The following is an 18,203-nucleotide window of genomic DNA, read 5'->3' as shown; positions in this document are numbered from 1 at the left end:
GCGGCGGCGGCGAGATAAGGGCGGCTGGGACGCACCGCGCTCGCAATGAAAATTAATCCTGCGAGCCGGGAAGGCGAGCGTGGCGGCGCGCCGGACGCGGGCGCGGAGGTCGGACGCGGCGCAGCCCTTTCACACCCGCGCTTATTAACGCGACCAACACCGTGCCCCCCTCCCACGCCCGGTCCCCGGTGCCCCGTCCCCACCCCCGGCGCAGGCCTCGGCCGCCCTCGCCCCCCGCAGCTGTGCGTTTGCAACGTGCCTGGGCGAGGCGCGCCAGGTGCCTTAAACCTCCCTAAACCTCGCTGTGGGGTTGTGCTTAGCACGGTGCAGCTACCAGAGACCTTCCAGCCCCTTTAGCAGCCGCCGGGGAGGTAGGGCTCTTCAGAAGAGGAAACCGGCCCAGAGAGGTTCGGAGCCTTTCTCAAGGTCACAGAGGCCAAGCCGGGTTGGGAACCTCGCGCCTGGGTAGCGTGGCTTCTGGCCACCTCCTTTGATTATTAGGCGACTTTTTTTTTTTTTTTTTTTTTTTTTCCAGTATTTGGAAAACTGAGATGAGGTGAGGTGAAATGATCTAGTCACAACAATTCCAAAGACCAGTGACAGCGTCTAGGGCATGGTTTTCCAGCATTTTTAAAATCCCGACTTTTTCAGAACAAAACCCCAGTGCCACCCAAATCTTGCACACTGAGGGTTTTGGACTCCAAAGCTCCACCAGCAGAGTGCTTCGCAGGCAGAGTCTTTTCTGTGAGAAAGACGACAGAGTATCTGAGGACCACCTCCCTGCTAGCCAAGAAGATTTTGAGGCGGTTTAGTCCCTCTGCTTTGCATTCTGAAAACCGCAGGTACGTTTTTGTTTTTGTTTTTTAGCATTGTACAAATCTGAGTATTGTGTTGAATATGAGTTTTGAACCCCCAGATGGTTGGTCCAGGAGGATCCAGATTTGGGGGTCTGAGTCTGTGAAGTGCCCAACCTGCCCTAGGTCTCTCCAGAGCAGAGGCGGTGAGCCCTCGGGGATGCTTCTGGTAGTTTCCCATTACTCTTCCCCGACAGACATCTGCCCCCCTGACTCGGCAGGGCTGTAAGAGGCTGCTTCACCCTAAATCCAGCACACCACCAGCACAGGGACAGCCCGTGGGATGAGATGGAGGCTGCCCCAAATGAAGACAAATGTCCCTCAATAAAGGGCTGTTCCCAAGGGTACTCCTTGCTGTCAGCTGTCAGCCAGCGGCTTAGGGCTCCTGAGGTCAAGGCCTTCCTCCCAGCCCCCCAGGCCACTTAGCTTTGTGAACAGAATAGCCGGTGGGGGCCTTGGCCTCCTCCTTCTGCTTCCCTTGGAGACCAGGCACCAGGCCAGAGACAGAGAGAGAGAGCCTAGGCAGCTCTGTGCAAATCACTCTGTCTTCCCTGTGGGGACAGGCATGTCCATGCGCCCTGGTGTGTCTGCAGGGGTGGGGACAGAATGTGGCAGCTCAGGTAGGGACCCACTTTCAAGTGGGCTCCTTGCTTGGGGGCCTGGGAGAACCTGCCTTACTGAGCAATCATCTGTCCTGCGGGCTTCCCACCAGCAAGCCCTGTCCTGGGTCCTGCCCCAGCAAAGCCTTCCCGATTGTGACAATGATGAAATCCCTCTGTACTCCTTGCTCAATAGCCCCAACCCCACAAGCGTCTCCTCTCCCAGGACCTCCTCACAGCCCAGCGATGAAAGGGTTAACAGCAGGTGCCACAGGGGGCCTTCAGGACCCTGCTCCAGCCTGCTTCCCTTCTGAATGGTCAGTGGAACCACCCTTGGCCCTGGCTTTTACTGAAAGTATTAGGTGGCCAGTTGGTGAACTTGAGAGACTTCACCCTCAAATATCCCTTCCGTGGAGGCCCCGGATGGTTCTCCCGTGATTTCTTTTCTTTCTTTTTGTATTAAGCATCGACCTTCCCTGTGTTTTCAGATATTCTTTTACATCTTAGTTTTTGCAAAAAACTGGCTTCCTGGGGATGGGGCAGCCAGGGAGGAGTGGGTGCCAAGATTCAGGAGATGGCATAACCACTTGGGCTCGCCAGCCTGCCTGGCTGGGAGACCCAGAGGCAGCCGTCTGTCTGGGAGGGCCTTTGGGTTGGGATCTCCCAGCAGTGCTGAGTGGGACGACCGTGTCCTCAGTGCCCTGGCATTACGTGCTTTGGAAAATCTGGAGCAGCTTCCATGCCCCTTAACCGTGTTTGGTGACGGGCAGCTGTGGGTAACTGCACTGTGAGTTCAGCAGCTGGCTTCTGTCATCCTGCCAGGGGTCAGCGGGATCTCCCCACATCCATGGGTTCCAGAAGGTCCCAAGTGGCCTTTGACCAGCCTGAGGACTATGCTTGGCTCTGGTCCTGTTGCCATGGTGCAGATGAGGGATGGAGGCCTCTGCAGACCTCAAGAAACCCAGTTCAGCCTTCCCCCGGCAACAGGTCCAGGTTTCCTCTGGGAAGCCTATGGGGAGGCTGGATTTTCTCCACTCCTTGAACTCTCCGATTAGCTATTCATGATTGCTAAGTTGGAAAAGCCACCTTCGTCACCAATGGGGCTGCCAGTTGTGCTGTTTGGCCCCAGGTCACGATGCACCTGATGGCTTCAGCAGTTGTCTCCTCAAGCCTCATGCTTCCACTAGAGAACACCCCGGTTCTTGGGAATTTGGGGAAAATAAGTGGAGTCAGTCCAAGGGGGAAGAGGGGGTAGAGGTGGGGGGATAAAGACTTGAGACAACTTTCTGAGGAGCAACCTTTAAACAACTCCAGGTGAGAGGGATTGAACTCTAAATACCCCTCACAGCCGGGGCCCTGCATGTTTCTTCAATACTGGGATGGTCAATGTCTGGGAATTGTGCTTTGGTGATGGCTTGTGGGAAATTCTGGAGGGGCAATGGGCCTGCCTCAGATGAGGCCTCCCTTGTCAGAAACCTTGCTTATTGGAAAGGTCCTTGGGGAATTGGGTTAATTTGGGGTTGCATCTTTGTTTAGAGCCAACAAACCAAACAGTGAGTCTTTGTGTATCTTGAACTCATGCATTTTGTTTATCGGGCATCTTGTTGTGGTGCTGGACGATTCCTGGCTTATTGCTTTAGCTTGCTGGGAAGTTTACTGCAGTTCCTGGAGGAACGCTTTGAGTGACTTGCGACATTTTAATGTTGATGCCATCTCGGGAATGCTCCCGCGGGCTGGCTGGAGCAAACTTCCTCTATGCCATGTGGGAACACGGCCGGGGCCAAGTGAGCAGTGGTTAGTGGGGTGATTCATTGTCTTTTGTCCCGGATAGCCACCGATGTTTTAACCTCACCCAGACCTCAGGCAGGGTAGGCGTTCGTTGGCAGAAGAGACGAGAGGCCTTTGGGACAAAGAACAAGTGATGGGCTTGCAGAACCACTCAGGCAGATCCCAGGCCGCGACCCTCAGGAAACTTGCTCCTGGCACCTAGGGAGGGAGAAGGGTGATCGCAAGAGTTCCTCAAGTGTTCATTTTCGGGTTGAAGGAACACGCTAGGAGAGAGAAGTTTGCCAGGCAAATGACTACATAAACAACTTTCCAGGGGGCCTATTTAAAATGCTCAGGGGAATAAATTGTTTTAAAGCATTTAAAAAAAAACACCATTTACATACAATTAATATGTTGATTGCACAGCGTTCTTATTAATTCATTATAGCAAGGACTTCCACATGGCAAATCAGCCTTTCTCTTAGCTTAGTTTGTGATATAGTATGAACCAGGAAATTATATGTATATGTGTGTGTGTATATATATATATAAATAATCCCTGTGTGTGTGTGTGTGTGTATACAATTTAGAGTCATTAGTAATGTGGACCTCATTTCCCAGCACCCACACTACCTGGTCACATGGGTGGAACAAAGGAGGTTTCATTTTAATGTCTCTATAACCCAGTAGTCCCGGTTTGTTATCACAGTAAAAGTCCATGACTGATAATCAAGATAGAGTACTTGATAATCAAGATGGAATGCGACAGAAACGTGAGGGCTGTGGTTTAGCAGAAAGTCTCCTTTTGCCGAGAAAGAGAGATGCGTATACCAGAGAGTAAGAGAAGTGTTAGTGGGAACCTAGTGTAGATTGGTGGGTGCCAGTGATGAACACTGGGGGGACATTCACAAGAACCCCACCAGAAATTGTGGTCTTGCCCTTGGGGCCGCTGGAGATGAAGGGAATGGTTTGGTTCTCCAACGCTGCATGACAAACTGCCTTGGTACACATAGACTTAAAACAAAAAGAATCTTATGATTTTTCATGATTCTGTGGGTTGACCCAGGGCTCAGTTGGGTGGATCTCCTGCTGGTCTTTCTTGGAATAGCTCCTGTGGCTGAAGTCAGATGGTGGATGGGGCTGGAATGTCCAAGAGGGCTTCATTCACCTGTCCGGCTCTTGGGGTAGGGTGGGGTGGGGAGAATGGCTGGAAGGCTGGAGCCTTTCTCCAATTGATCCTTCCAGCATGGCTCGTTTGGGCTTCTTTACACAGTGGTTGGATCCCCAGACTGAATGTTCCACAAGAACGCTGTGCAAGTGCCTCTCCAGCCTCCACTTGCATCATTTGTGCTAATGTCCCTTTGCCCAAAGCAAGTCAAATGGCCTTGCCTGGAGTCAGCGTGGGAGGGGGCTACTTACAAGTGTGACTACCGGGAGGTGCACTTCACGGGGAGCCACCCAAATAACAGTCTGCCCCGAGGGGACAATGTTTCTGTCCCCTTAGAGGTTCCCATTTTCATCCTGGATTCCCTGTTCTCTCATCCCTTCCTCCCTGCCTCTGCTGCCCCATTGCCCCATTAGGGGCAGATGTGGGTGGAGAAGAGCAGGGTAGTGGTCAGTGACGGTGGCGGTGGTGCTGTCACCACCATCCCCCCACCTCCGGCCAACATCTTGGACAAGCTGTCCTTATTTCTAAACTTAATCCCCGCCCCCGGGAATATGAAGGGTTATTGAATAGTTACAGACTGTGCAGTCAGGATGTTTTTTTTTTTTTTCTTTTCTTTTTTTTAAGATTCCGAGTCAGATATTTTAATATTTCACTGAGCCGCTGCAGAAAGCCCATCATTATGGGATGGAAATGCTCGGAAAATGGCCTTCTAATTAATGTGAAATGAGAGAGTGCCCCTCAGAGCAAGGGAGACTTGGCAGCTGTGAGGGTGATGTCAGCATGCCAGCGCTTCCTGGGCGGGGTGATTGGATGGGGCCCGACCCCAGGATATATTTGCGTCGCGGAGCCCATTCAGCATAAATCCTGCCACGGGGGGGGGGGGGGCAGGCTGGAGACAGCCAATTGAGAGCCTTCCACAGCTCGCTGAGTTACCGCTTCCCAGAAATCGCTGAAGCCATTGATCTCGGTCTTTTTAAATCATTAAATGATTTTGGCATTCAGGCCCCACCACCACGGGTCCGTGCTTGGTGATCTGCAGGAAGCAGGAGTGGGTCGAGCTGCGGATCCTGGCCGTGGACTTTCGCTGGGCACAGGCTCAGTCACGTGGCCACATCACGGTAACCTTTACACCAGCCTGCAAGGCTGCTTCTGAGTAAGACACAAAATGGCTCACTCCACTGGCCCTCCCTGTCTCCTCTAAGGGTCTCAGTACAGCAGCGCCGAGGGGCCTCCAAATCGGCTTCAATGCAAGCCCACCGTAGCCCGGAAGATGGTCACTGGGCTACCCAGATATATCTCCTCTGTGTTTCCCTCATTGAATGAAGTGGTTGGTGGAGCTACCGTGGAGTAAAGGGAAGCAAAAGCTTGTTGCAAGCTTAGATGTTGGGTAGGAATAGTAACAACTATTTATTAGGCACTTACTGTATGCTGGCACTGTGCCATGCACTCTACATGTTGTTTTCTTTCTTTTTTTTTTTTTTTTGCATTTGAACCTGACCACAAGTTGATGACGTAGGCACTATTATTATTCCCCTTTTATAGACCAAAGATGATAAGTGACATGTCCTACGGCTGGCTATTTTACAAAGATGTGGTGCCCTCATGTCTGCATTGGCTTAGTTCTGTGCGTCTTATGATATTCAATTTAATCAGTATTGATTGAGTGCCCACATAATGCCAGCACTGGAGGAAGGGGAAAAGGAAGCTAAAGGACAGAGAAAGAGAATAGAGTCACTGCACTGGAGGGCTTTATCATCCAGAAAGGTTCTGAAGAGTTAGGCACACTCAGTGCTGCTTTTGATGCATGCATCTTGGAGGCAGTGGAGCACGCCGGGGAGGTCATGGGTGCTGGCGGGCTCCCAGAGCTGGTTTTCGCATCCCAGCTCTGCTGTGTGGTTTTGGACAACTTAATTAACCCTTCTGAGCCTCAGTTTCCTCTTTGGTAAAATGAGGATGATAATACCCACTTAGAAATATCATAGGTAAAGAGTCTGGTGGCACGTAGGCTCTCAGTAATGTCCTCAGCAGGGGCAGTCAAGAGGGGAAGGTCCTCAGAGGTGGTGGGTGTGAATTAGAAAAGTATTTGGGGAAGAATATGGAGGAGGAAAAGGGCAAGTGAGAGGTATCCATTGCAGTTGATTTTGTGCTGGGTTGTATACACACTGCACACCCCTTTCACCCCCCACACACACCACACATACACACACCAAATGCATGCACACACCACACACACACTGCATGCATGCACACATCCCCCACACACATATGGCACACATTCACAGGTATCCCCTACACGCATACATGCACACACACACATCTCCCCATCCCACACACAGTCACACCACACACGCACACACACACACCAGGATGGAGAGCTGACAGGGAGAAGGTTAGAAGTCAGGGAGTGAGGTTCAGTGAGAAGCGCCAGGGAAGCTGGGTGGTCACCTCAGCCCTTGACAGGAACTTGCGCCCCAAGCCACTGGCTTTCTGCTCACCCAGGGGTGAGAGCATATTTGACCACAAGTAAGGCCTGGCTACCCATCTATCCAAAAGGCACCTTACTTAGTGCTGGACCGGGGCTGCAGCAGGGTTCTAGAATCAACCTTCCCGTTCGTGGATGGTAGGAAAGTTGGAAGGCTGGGGGGCAGGGAGAACACGCAGGAGTTTGGGTCAGTGGTGATTCGCTAACCTTTACATAAGCCTCTCAGTATTTTCATACCTGGTTTGACTTTCCCAGGGCACCTGGACATCAATTCTGAGCCTAAACATCACTTTCAGGTTCGGCAGCTTTGCCAAAATGCCTGCTGTGTGCAGGGCCCTGGGTGGTGGTTTAAAGGGAGCTAAAGTTGGAACTGGGGTCTCTTGCTTTGCAGTTGGGGAAGCAAATTCCAGTGCCCTCTCTGTTAGTGTCCGAAATTCAACACGCAGGCCCACCTGCCCAGGTAAGCAGGGAGTCCGGCTCTCCTGGGCCCCTCTCCTGCATGCCTTGGTGCATGGCTGGAAGTCGGCTGCCGCTCCTTCCTGCTGGAGAAGGGAAACTGCCCCTGAGGACGGCTGTCCCTGAGGAGCTGCTGGGAGCAGCTGGGCCTTGGGCAGTTTGAGGGTATCCTCGTGTACTGCCGCCTCCATCGGGGACAATGAAGCATGCCACTGCAGGCCCGCTTGAGGTGATTTGGTGGTTGCTGGCCCTGCCACCAGCTGTGCCCAGCCTTGTCCAGACCACAGGGCTCTTCAAAGTGTGAGGTTGACAGCTCCTCCCTGGGGCTTTTTTGGGCTGCAGCTGGTCTGAGATCCTGAAGTTGCAGATCTTCGCGGCAGGAGAGAGGCTGGCCTAGCTGCCCCATGGGGACCTTGGGCTGGCTACGTTGAGACCAGGTCATGGAGGGCCTCCTGCGCCAGGCTGAGGACTTTACAGTCATTTGAGGAGGAACTAATGAGTCCAGTCTCTTCGGGGGTGCAAACGACAGAAACCCAGCTCAAACAGGCATAAGCCGCAGGTAGAACTTACTGGTGCAGGGAACGGAAATGTCCAATAGGTAGCTTCAGACACAGCTGGATCCAGGGGTTCAAACAATAGTTTTAGGGCTCTGTCACACTGCTTCTTAACCAGCCTCAAACCACAAGGAGGGCAAGCTGGCTGCTGGCAGTGGAAACAAAAAGTCCTGTCTCTGGGAGAAAAGTCCCAAGAAGGGCTCTGATTGGTCGAGCTAGCAGCCAATGCCCAATGACTGTGCCAGGGTTGTTGGAGTATGCTGATTGGCCAGCCAGGGCTGGGTCACAGAGTCTTGTGGATGAGGTGGGTAGGAGGGGTGCAGGATGGGAAGGAGCCTTGGAAGGCTCAGACCCTTTAATGGAAAGAAAGGTTCTGCCCCGAGAAGATGGGGTGCTGGCCAGACAAAAGCAGCCATTTACCCACTACCCGTTACCAGTTCCACTTCCCAAACTATTGGCGAAAGGGTGTTGGTAGGGCAGTTCCAGAAGCTTCTTTCTAAAGAAGTCCTGCCATCCTGACCACCCTGTGAAGGTGCCTGGGGTGGCTGGCCCTCTGGCTCCCCTCCTCGCCCTGGCCCACCCCCGCAGTGCCCAGCTGCATCCATTTAGCCGGGCCATGGGGACTGGGAACAAGGGTTCCCCTTTCACTGTCTGTGGCATTCATTCTGGCCTCGTGCTCAGCCAAAGGGCTGTGCCTTGTCCAGATGTCCAGAGGGGCTGGTTTCATGTGTCTGACAAGGCCGCCTTTCTGGGCAGGAGGATATGAAGGAGGGAGGCATCTGTAGCCTGGGCACCGGGTGATAAATGCCCCTGCTGGAATGCAGACATGAATTCTTAAAAAAGAAAAGAAAAGGGGGGGAAAAAAAAGGCTTTCATCGTTATTGCAAAGACCCCAAACAAGGGGGTTTTCTCATCCCAAACTGCGGAGATGGGATGGAGGAGGGGTGCTGGGGAAACGGGGTGGGAGGAGGGGGCCGGTGACACAGACACTTGACTATGAAACCTCTGGGGACAGCCCAGCAGATCAGCAGCCTTTTTTTTTTTTCCCCTCTCGAGCAGCCCACGGGCATCTGCGGGCAGCCTCCCGCTGTGTGTGCAGTCGCTGTCTGTTAACCAGCTGGGGAGAATGGAGGTTGTGTTTGCCTGGTGCTCCCACCCAGAGCTGCCCGGCACAAATGGCATTGTGCAGCCGGGGACAAAACGGCCGTTTATTCTCCATCCGTGCCTGGGGACAAAAAGCCGAGTGGCCCGATTTGCTCTGGTTTGCGAAAGACGGAGCCGGTGGGGCGAGAGAAGGCTGGGAACTCAGGGGCCAGGCAGGGATGGCCGGAGGATACAGATCATCTGTTGCCACGGGAATGGACTGTGTGCCCCAGATCTGCCCAAGAAGGACAGTAGCCCCTTTGGTGGTCCTCAGCCCTGCTGGAGTAAGATCAGATCACCAAGAGTGGGGACTCGGGCTTCTGTGGCCTTTTCCCCATTAGACCTGCTCCCCTGGAGAGAGCCCCTGGCCTTTACAAATCTCCAGAGGTTTTCGTAGACTCAAATAGTATTTATGGAGTCAATACACTGTGGTTGCTAAGCATGGGCATTGGAATCAGACGGCCCTTGTTTCAAAATCTGCTGCACAGTCCCAGTTGTGTAACTCTTGGCTTGTCTCTTGCCTTCTCTTAGTCTCAGTTTCCCCTCTGTGATATGGAAACAACCAGAGTTTCTATAGGGTTGGTGGGAGGACCCAATGACATGATCCATGTATGGTGCTTAGCATAGGGTCTGGTATGTAGTAAGTGCACAATCAGCGTTGGTAATTAATAAATAATGTCGATAGCTCTGTCCCCAGTGCTAAACACTTTGCGGGGAAATGAGAATTCAGGAAGTCCCACCTTACAATGAGCTGCATTCCCAAGTTGACTTGTTAATCTGTTACTTGGACCTAAAAACATAGTTCCCATAGAAACACTGTCAAGAAGAGTCTTGAGGTTCCCAGTTAACCCACAAAAGTCTGTGTAACTGTCAATGTACTGGACGTAGCCGCATGGTGGCTTTGAAACATGGCTGCGGATTCTTTCAGGTGCCTCCCATGGAGAGATGGGCTCTCTCTCTCCTCCTCTCAAGTCCGGTGGGCTTGCGTCTAGTTCAATCAGTAGAAGCTGGCAGAAGTGATGCAACGTGATTTCAGAAGCCAGGCTGTGAAAGGCCAAAAGCCCATTGCAGCTTCTTCCTTGTTCCTCCTTGAACACTCATTCTTGGAGGCCTGAGCCATCACGTAAGATGCCTGGCTACTCTGAGGCCACCATGCTGGAGAGACCATATGTCAAGGCCCTGGGACCACAGAGAGGGAGAGAGGCTCACGAGTCCTCGGTCACCCACCCAAGTGGCTCCTAACAATTCCAGTCTTCCCAGCTGAGGCTGCTAGCATCATGGGAACAGGGAGACAAGCCACCCCTGGCTGTGCCCTCTCTGAATTCCTTACCCATGGCATCCCTGAGCTTAAGACAACAGTGTTTGCTTTTTTTGCCAGTTTACTTTGGGGTGGTTTGTTACACAGCACTAGCTAACAAAAGCACCTTGCATTTGTAATGATGAAGACCACCATTAACCCAGCGGCTAACGGATTTTGAGTGCTGACAGTGTGCCAGGCCCTGTGCCAAGTGCCTTTGGTGGATTAACTCACTCAATCTGCAGAAACACCATGGGAGATAAACTAGTAGAAAGTGATATGGTCATTAAATGCAAATACCACACACAGTAACTTTAAATGGAGAAAGTTTCTCATAGCTCAAAACTGGGGCTGGAAGAAAAACAGATATTAATGAGATGAGTCTGAGGAGGCATGTGGTAAATTTGCAGTGATTATGGATGGCCCTTCTAGACAATTTCAAGGGTTGTTAGAGATTGATGACATTGACTCTTTTTTTATCTAATTTCACTTCAAAACTAATAGCCTTTCTTTTCCTTGGTTCACTTGTATTTGTTGCAGAATTTCACATGGCCATCACATGGTTTTTTGGCTCAAATAAGGAATGAAGAAAAAGAAAAAAGAAAACCCCCCACACTCCCTGTGATAACTAGACAAGATGTGGAAGAGAGAGAGGTGGAAGTGTAGGGGTAAAAGTGAGACAGAAGTAGCCTGAGATTCCTCAACTGAGCAAAGCTGAAAAAAGAGGCAAGAGCTCTCCTTGAGTTGGGGATGGAAATGGCGGAGGAGGGATGTCCAGATGGAGAGAATTTTCCCCTTGTGGTGGAATGAATCATTGGCCCCAATTCTACACCCCTCCCTGCATCCACATCCTTGCCAGGGCTTCATGGGTCGAGTGTATATTCCACCCTTGACTTTGAATTTGACTGTGTGACTTGCTTGGCCAATCCAATGGGGTAAAAGGGACAGTGTTTTAGTTCTAAGCCCAAGCTTCAAAAGACCTCATGAGTTTCTGCTTGTCTTCTCGTGCTTCTGCGATTGCCACAAAAAGAACATGCCCCAGGTCCTGGGAGGAGGATGAGAGACTGGTGGAGCAGAGTCACCCAGCCAACAGAAACAAATATTCATTGTCAGATGCTGCTATGCTTTCGAGATTGTTTGTTACACAGCAATGGCTGACTGATACACCAATAATTGAGTTTGTTTACTATCCAGAGCAAGCACGACTTACTGGAGGGCATCAAGTAGGTGAGGAAGCAATTATCCAGTTGATGACTTGGTCCTGTGTCGACTTAGTTCAGCTCGATTATGTTTCCCAGAATTCTCTTCTCTGTATGTTTCTGCCACAAGGGAAATATGCATGAGATTTGGGAGGTAGAAGTGAAGGAGCAGCCATTTTTATGCTCTGACAATTGGCATGGGGCAGGCACTTTTGCAGCTCACACACATCATCACTGATCTGCTGGCTCACCTTGTTGGTGTGGGCAGCAGCCGAGTCTGTGGCTCCCCCAGCTCCCACCAGACCTCCTCCTCTGGCTTCTCTGAGTCCCGGGGGCTGGAGTATGTGCAGCTGCCTGGTAAAGACCACCAGCCCAGCCTGCAGGTCACCCATGTCCTTGAGGTTGGAGGTAGTGAGTGATAGATGCGGGTTCCAGTTTGTCTCACAGGTTCCAGCTTGTCCTTGGTCTCCCCCATTTCACATCCATCTTTCCTTCCCGATGGCCACCCACGGTGACTTCAGACCTGTCACCAGATGCAGAAGCAGTACCCTTCCAGGGTCTGCTTAACCAGCTCTCTGATGTCACTCACAGGGATTCTGCTTCCCTGATCAAACCCCAGCTGATAACAACCAGTTGGGTATCTGTTCACAGAAAACATTTGCAAGCCTGGTGTCCCTAACCACACAGATGCCACGTCCTTGCATTTAAGGAACTTAAAGTCTTACCAAGGAGAAAAGACAGGGCTTCATGAAACAGTCAGAGACTGGTGTGAGGTGTTATGCCCTGTGGTTTTATGGTCCATGGTTTCCAAATAGCCTACCCCAGCCCTATGCCATGTAGACCAGGCAGAAGAGAAAAAGCACCTGGGTTAAGACTACTGCTTGGAGCAGAGAGGAATTTGAGATGGATTTTGCCTCTAGCAGCCTTGGGAGAATTGCTCTCCATTGACTTTTAGGCCGGGCTGTTGCAAAGACCAAAAAAGTTCAGGGAAGGGAAAGCAGGAAGAAAAGAGAATTGCTGTCACACATCCTCAGCTGTAACCTGAGGATGCACAACTTATTTTTCCCTTCTTACCCTCCCGTAAGCCCAAGCCCCTCCACTCCACGGCCTTGGCTAGGGCCGGGCTGTGAACCAGGCAGCCAACAAGCACCACTGATCTTGGCCTTCCCTCTTAGAGGGCTTTCACTTCTATTTTTTTATAGTGTCAATGTTCAAGCTGCCTGCCTTTCAAATAGATGCACGTTCAGCTACAGCTAATTTGGAACTTGCTTCTCCAAAAGCATTTAGAATTGTTTTTGCCTAATGCATCAGATTTAAATCCCATGGCTAATTAATACCGAGGCATGAGAAGGAAACGAGAAAGTCGGTTAGAATGCCTAGTGGAAATGAACTGGAATAACCCTCTCTTCAGTATGGCACCCGGTGCAATCCCGACGTGCTGACGGGATCGTAGCTAGTACAGTGCCAGTTTCAGACGTTGCCTCCTGCCCAGTTAGGGAAGGGACCAAAAAAAAAGAGGTGGGGAGTGTGTGCATGTGTGTTGCGTTGTATGTGTGTGTGTTTCTGTGTTGCATGGGTTGTATGTGTCGTGTGTTTTGTATAGGTTTTATTCATGTCATGTGTGCGCTGCCTTGCCATGTGCATATCATCTGTGTCTGTGTATGTGTTGTGTTTACATGTGCTATATGTCATGTGTGTTCCACCTGTGCATTATGTGTATTGTATGTGTGTTGTGTGTTGCAGGGGTGTGTTGTGGTGTGTGTGTGTGTGTGTGTCTGTGTGTGAGAATGAGAAATTTTTCAAGATCAGTGCCCTGAAGCTCAAGGAGCTTGAAGTGGGCTTTTGTAGACGAGACTTACTGTATTTGGCTTGGAAGTTTGAAATCAATAGGGCGTTCCCACCCACTTTGGCTTGACATCGAAAGGAGTGGGGTGAGGGCTGGGAAATGCAGGAGAAAGAAGACAGTGTACAGCTGGAACGTTTTGGGTTTCTCCAAAAAAAAGTCTCATCTAGCTGGAATTGTCTGCACTGGGAGGTGAGAGGCTGGGTCCAAAAGAGAGGAGGTGAGAAGTGGTGAAGAAGTAAAGCCTCCGGGCTGGGTGGTGCTAGTGCCAGGGGCCAGGTGGTCAGGAGGGGTGGGGTATGACAGTGACAGGAGAGAAAATGGGACTCCAGTCCTGGCTCTGCCACTTGCTAAGGGTACGAGCTTATTTCTTCAGTTCACACAAGTAGAGAGTCTGATACCTCCCGGTGTGGTGCCTGGGGTTCCTGTAAAGTCATACATGCTTTGGCAGTAGGAGTCAGGAGACATAGCGTGTAGACCCAGCTTTGACCTTGAACAACTGCCTGACTTTGCCACATTCCTGGTCCCCTCTGGGTCTCACTCTCTGTCTTAGTTTGGATCCCCCCCTAGAAGAGACCTTGGATTAAAGATTCAAGGGCAAGTAGTTTATTTGGGAGACAAGCCAAGGAAATACTGGCAGGGAAGTGGGGGAAGTGAGGCAGGGTAGAGAAGGAAATCAATAAAGGGGGAGTCATCAGACTAGTTACCCTTTCGGGCAAGTGGAGCTCACGTCTGCTGCGGATCTCTAGGAGACAGTGCGGGACATACCACAGAGTTATCCTAAAAAAGGGGTGAGGGAGCTGGGGTATTTATCCACCAACTCCCGTTGGTCCTTGGTTGAGGGCTGCTCCTGGGGGTGGGGGTGGGCATGGATTCCTGGCATTTCTGGCCTGGGGCAAGGATGGGCAGAGCACATTCCAGAAGCCAGAGAAAGCCCCCCACCCCCCACCCCGGGCAGAGATGAGGTCCTGGCCGTTGGGGACTCGGACTGGGGTGTGTCGAAAGAGTAAAGCCTAAGGACAGGTAGGTGGGGCATTGGCAACCACTCTGCTTTCCTTTTCTGCAAAATAGAGAGCTCACACCATATTGTCTTTAACGTTCCTTTCCATTGTTATACGTGGTGGCCTATCAAAGAACAATTCTTTATTCCTTCCTGCCCTTATTTATTTCGTAAATACATGAGCATCTGCTTTGTACCAGAAACTGCTCTTGGTGCTGGGGATACATAGGTGGGCATGAAGAAAGGTGTATGTGGGGGGCAAGCCCAATGTAAGGTGGTTCAGGCCCCAGAGGATTATGGTCATGGCAGGGAGGAGGGCTGGGTTGACTCTGGCTGGAGGAGTCAGGGAAGAGGAAGATTGGGGATCTGTTGGGGGTGGGGGTGGGGCTTGGGGGGCCTGGGGCCAACATCAAGGATCTCCCCTTAATTGTGGAGGTGCTGGGGAGCCCTCAAAAATGTTTGCCAAGGGAGTGACGGGGCTGGATTTGACTTTTGGAAGGATCATGTGGATCACTGTTGTGGGTTGAGGTGCATCCCCCCAAAAAGATACGTGCGAGTCCTACTCCCCGGTACTTGGGAGTGTGACCTTATTTGGGAACAGTCTTTGCAGATGGAATTAGTTAACTTGAGATCAGACTCGAGTAGGCTGAACCCTAATTCAACATGACTGGTGGCCTTCTAAGAAGAGGGAAATTTGGATGCAGTGACACAGACAGACACAGAGGGCTGATGGCCACGAGAAGACGGAGGCAGAGACTGGAGTTATGCCGCCACAAGCCAAGGAATGCTGAGGACCGCCAGTAGCCTGCCGGAAGCCGGAAGAGGCAAGGAAGCATCCCGTCCCAGAGCCTTCGGAGGGAATACGGCCCCACCGATGCTTCGATTTTGGCCTTTTCTCCTTTGGAACTGTGAACAAAGACATTTTGGTTGTTTTGAGCCACCCACTTTGGCGTACTTTGATATGGCAGCCCAGATTGCGACGGGAGAGAGTGAGATGGGAGGCGGGGAGCGCAGTGGGTAAGTTGTTTCCAGGTCGGAGATGATGAGGGCCTGAGTTAGAGCAGTGGCTGAGAATGGCAAGGAAGGCGAAAGTTCTGTCAAGGGACCAGGAATTAGGTGTGAGTGGTGGGATGAGTGCGAGGGAGGGGCTGGCAGCAGCTCTGGGCTTTTCCATGGGTGTGGCCCATCTCTGAGTTCACCTGCAGCCATGGTGGACAGTTCCCACGCACCTGGCAGCTCCTCACCCCATCTCACGCTGCCTGACGATCTGCTGCGGGCTTTCTTTGGCGCTGTGGGAGCTGCTCAGCCCAGGTGCTGAACAGCTCAGAAGTTCCAGGAATTTAACACTCCCAGAGAGCATTTCCGGTAGCTGGGGGAACTCGAAGGCGTGTTCTCTACTCAGCCCCTCAGAGGGGCCGCAGCCAGACTGAGCTGCCCATATCCTTTACTGACTTTCCTCTCTTCCTTGTCTCCCTCCCCCATTCCCTCACCTGGAATCACCTCCCAAGTAAAGTCCCTGCCTCCAAGTCCTTGTTTTGGGATCCGCTTTTGGAGAACCCGAAAACTAACGCAGTTTGTTGCCAGGCAGTAAGAGTTCTGGAGTGTTGGTAGAAGGAGCAAGTTTCGGAGGAAAGATTAGGAGCTTGGGTGAGGGCACATTGGCATGGATGGGTTGGCTGTGGGCTGTCTGCGGAGCCCTCCATTCGGTGGCTGTCCCACGCTGCAAGAACCAGGACAGCTAGCTGGACTGTCCTCTTCCCACTGCTCCATCATGCCCAGGAAAAGGAACCCGGGGTTCTTAAAAGTTGCACAGGTGACTGTGTGCATAGCAGACTGCACCGAGGCTCCAGGCTAGGGCAGTGGGTTGGGAAAGGGACATCTGCGCCACGTAAATAACTTAACTCTTCAGAGCCTGACAGTGCAAGGTCTTCCGCTACCATATCACAGTGGACTCCTCTCTAGCATCTTTCTCTGTGGGTGTCTGTTGTTCGCGTCCTCCCACCCGCCACCCCGCCATCCTCACCTCTCTCTTCTCTTCCCTCCCCATCCCTGACTTCCTGCGTATTCCTTAGGCACAGTATTTTATTTACCTCAGTGGTCACCCTCTAAAGCATACCCATCGAGGCACTTTCCTAAGCAAAGACTGTTTCCTCCCTAAAAGGAACTCCGCTACCAGCTGCTGAAATAATGATCTCACCCTGATACCCCGACATTTCAGGGGGGAGAGCAGAGGCAAAGCAACACTCAAAGGAAATTCACACGGGACCACTTTGCAGTTACAAAGTGCCGTCGCATACATCATCTCACTTGATTCTTCCTTCAAGCGGGTGAAGCGGCTTGGAGAGGAAAAGGGATAACTGATTGTTCGAGGTTGGGTTACCCAGGAGAAAGCCCTGAAATGAGGACGCCGGTGCCAGTGATTGATTAAGGAAGTGTTCCCAGGGGAGAGGACGGAAGGAGTGGGGAAAGCACAACAGGGAAAGGGAAGAAAGAAGCCAAGCAAGTACCATCTCAGGCTCGGTTTTAGCCTCAGCCTGATCCTGCAGGGGAGCTCTAGAGTGTGAGTTGTACCTGGGAGTGATCCCAACTCGAGGCCAGGGAGCTGGTTTTTATGCTTCCACACTAGTCGGTCTTTGATGAAGGGTCTCCCTGGGGGAGCTTATACTCCCAGGCACTTCCAGCTCTGCACAAGTCGGGTAAAGCGGCTCCAGAAGCCCAAGAACAGACTTCTTAGTTTCCTACTGCTGTGTAACAAATTATTGCAAGCTTAGCCACTTAAGATGACGCACATTTATTATCTCGCAGTTCTGAGGGTCTGAAGCCCAGGCATGGGGTGACTGGATTCTCTGCTCAGGGCCGTATCTGAAACTTGGGATCCTCTTCCAAGCTCACTGGCTGTTAGCTGGATTCATTTTCTTGAGGCTGTAGGACTGAGGCTCCGTTTTCTTGCTAGCCATTGGCTGAGGACCACTCTCAACTTCTAGAGGCTGCCCGCAGTTCCTTGCCACTTGGCCCCCACAGGCAGTTCACATGGATGTTTGCTTCCTCCCGTGCTAGCCAGAGCATGTCACTCTGAATTCTTTTTCTGTGACCAGCCAGAGAAAACGCTCTGCTGTTAAAGGGCTCACCTGATTAAGTCAGGCCCACCCAGGAGAATCACTTTTGCCATATACCATAACAATTATGGGAGTGATAGTTCATTATATTCATAGATTCTGCCCACACTCAAAGGTGAGATGATTATACAAGGGTGAGAATCATTGGGGATTATCTTAGAATTCTGACTACCATACCTCACATCCTTGCAGATATTCCTGAAGTTGGTCTAGCATGATAATAGCTATTTTAGACCCAAGTGTTGGTAGATTCATGGGTACTGGAAAATTCCTGTACCTTGCCCTGGTCTTCTTGTAACAATGGTTATATAGTTATATAGCCAACCAACAACTGACTTATCTCCTGAGAAAACCATCCCCGGGAGACTGGTAGGGGGTCACTGGGAAACAGTCATTCAGCATTACCAGTGTCCCTTACTTTTCCTGGTGGTTTTTGAGATGTGCTTCTTTGAGTAGCTTGATCCACCATTACTCGAGGTCTCTAGACCCTGATCTTCTCTTCCCACTGCTGCTGCAAACTGTAGCTGTGTTAAGTCACCTCTGTACCCCCTGTTAAGTGCCTGGAATCCAGTGATACTCAGCACCCTTCTCCCTACCCCCCCATCGTGTTTGTGTTTGGGATCGAGTTGGACCTCCCACTGGTATAAGTGTAGCTCTAGCTGGTGTAACAAATAAACCCTCAAATACCAGTGGCTTAACACAGCTGGGGTTTATTCCTATTTCAT

General features: G+C 51.4%; 1 long non-coding RNA gene across 1 annotated transcript in view; it reads left to right on the top strand.

Annotated features, from left to right (window-relative positions):
* The first annotated feature begins 585 nt into the window (after window positions 1-585).
* Window positions 586-18,203, top strand: part of LOC119523818 — a 152,291-nt gene continuing 134,673 nt past the window's right edge. Inside the window, exon 1 of the long non-coding RNA XR_005214668.1 lies at window positions 586-842. This is a non-coding gene — a long non-coding RNA (uncharacterized LOC119523818). The remainder of the gene's footprint in view (window positions 843-18,203) is intronic.

The sequence above is a fragment of the Choloepus didactylus genome, chromosome X (genome assembly GCF_015220235.1).
Source record: "Choloepus didactylus isolate mChoDid1 chromosome X, mChoDid1.pri, whole genome shotgun sequence".
NCBI lineage: Eukaryota > Metazoa > Chordata > Mammalia > Pilosa > Megalonychidae > Choloepus > Choloepus didactylus.
This window is presented reverse-complemented; position numbering and strand designations above follow the sequence as displayed.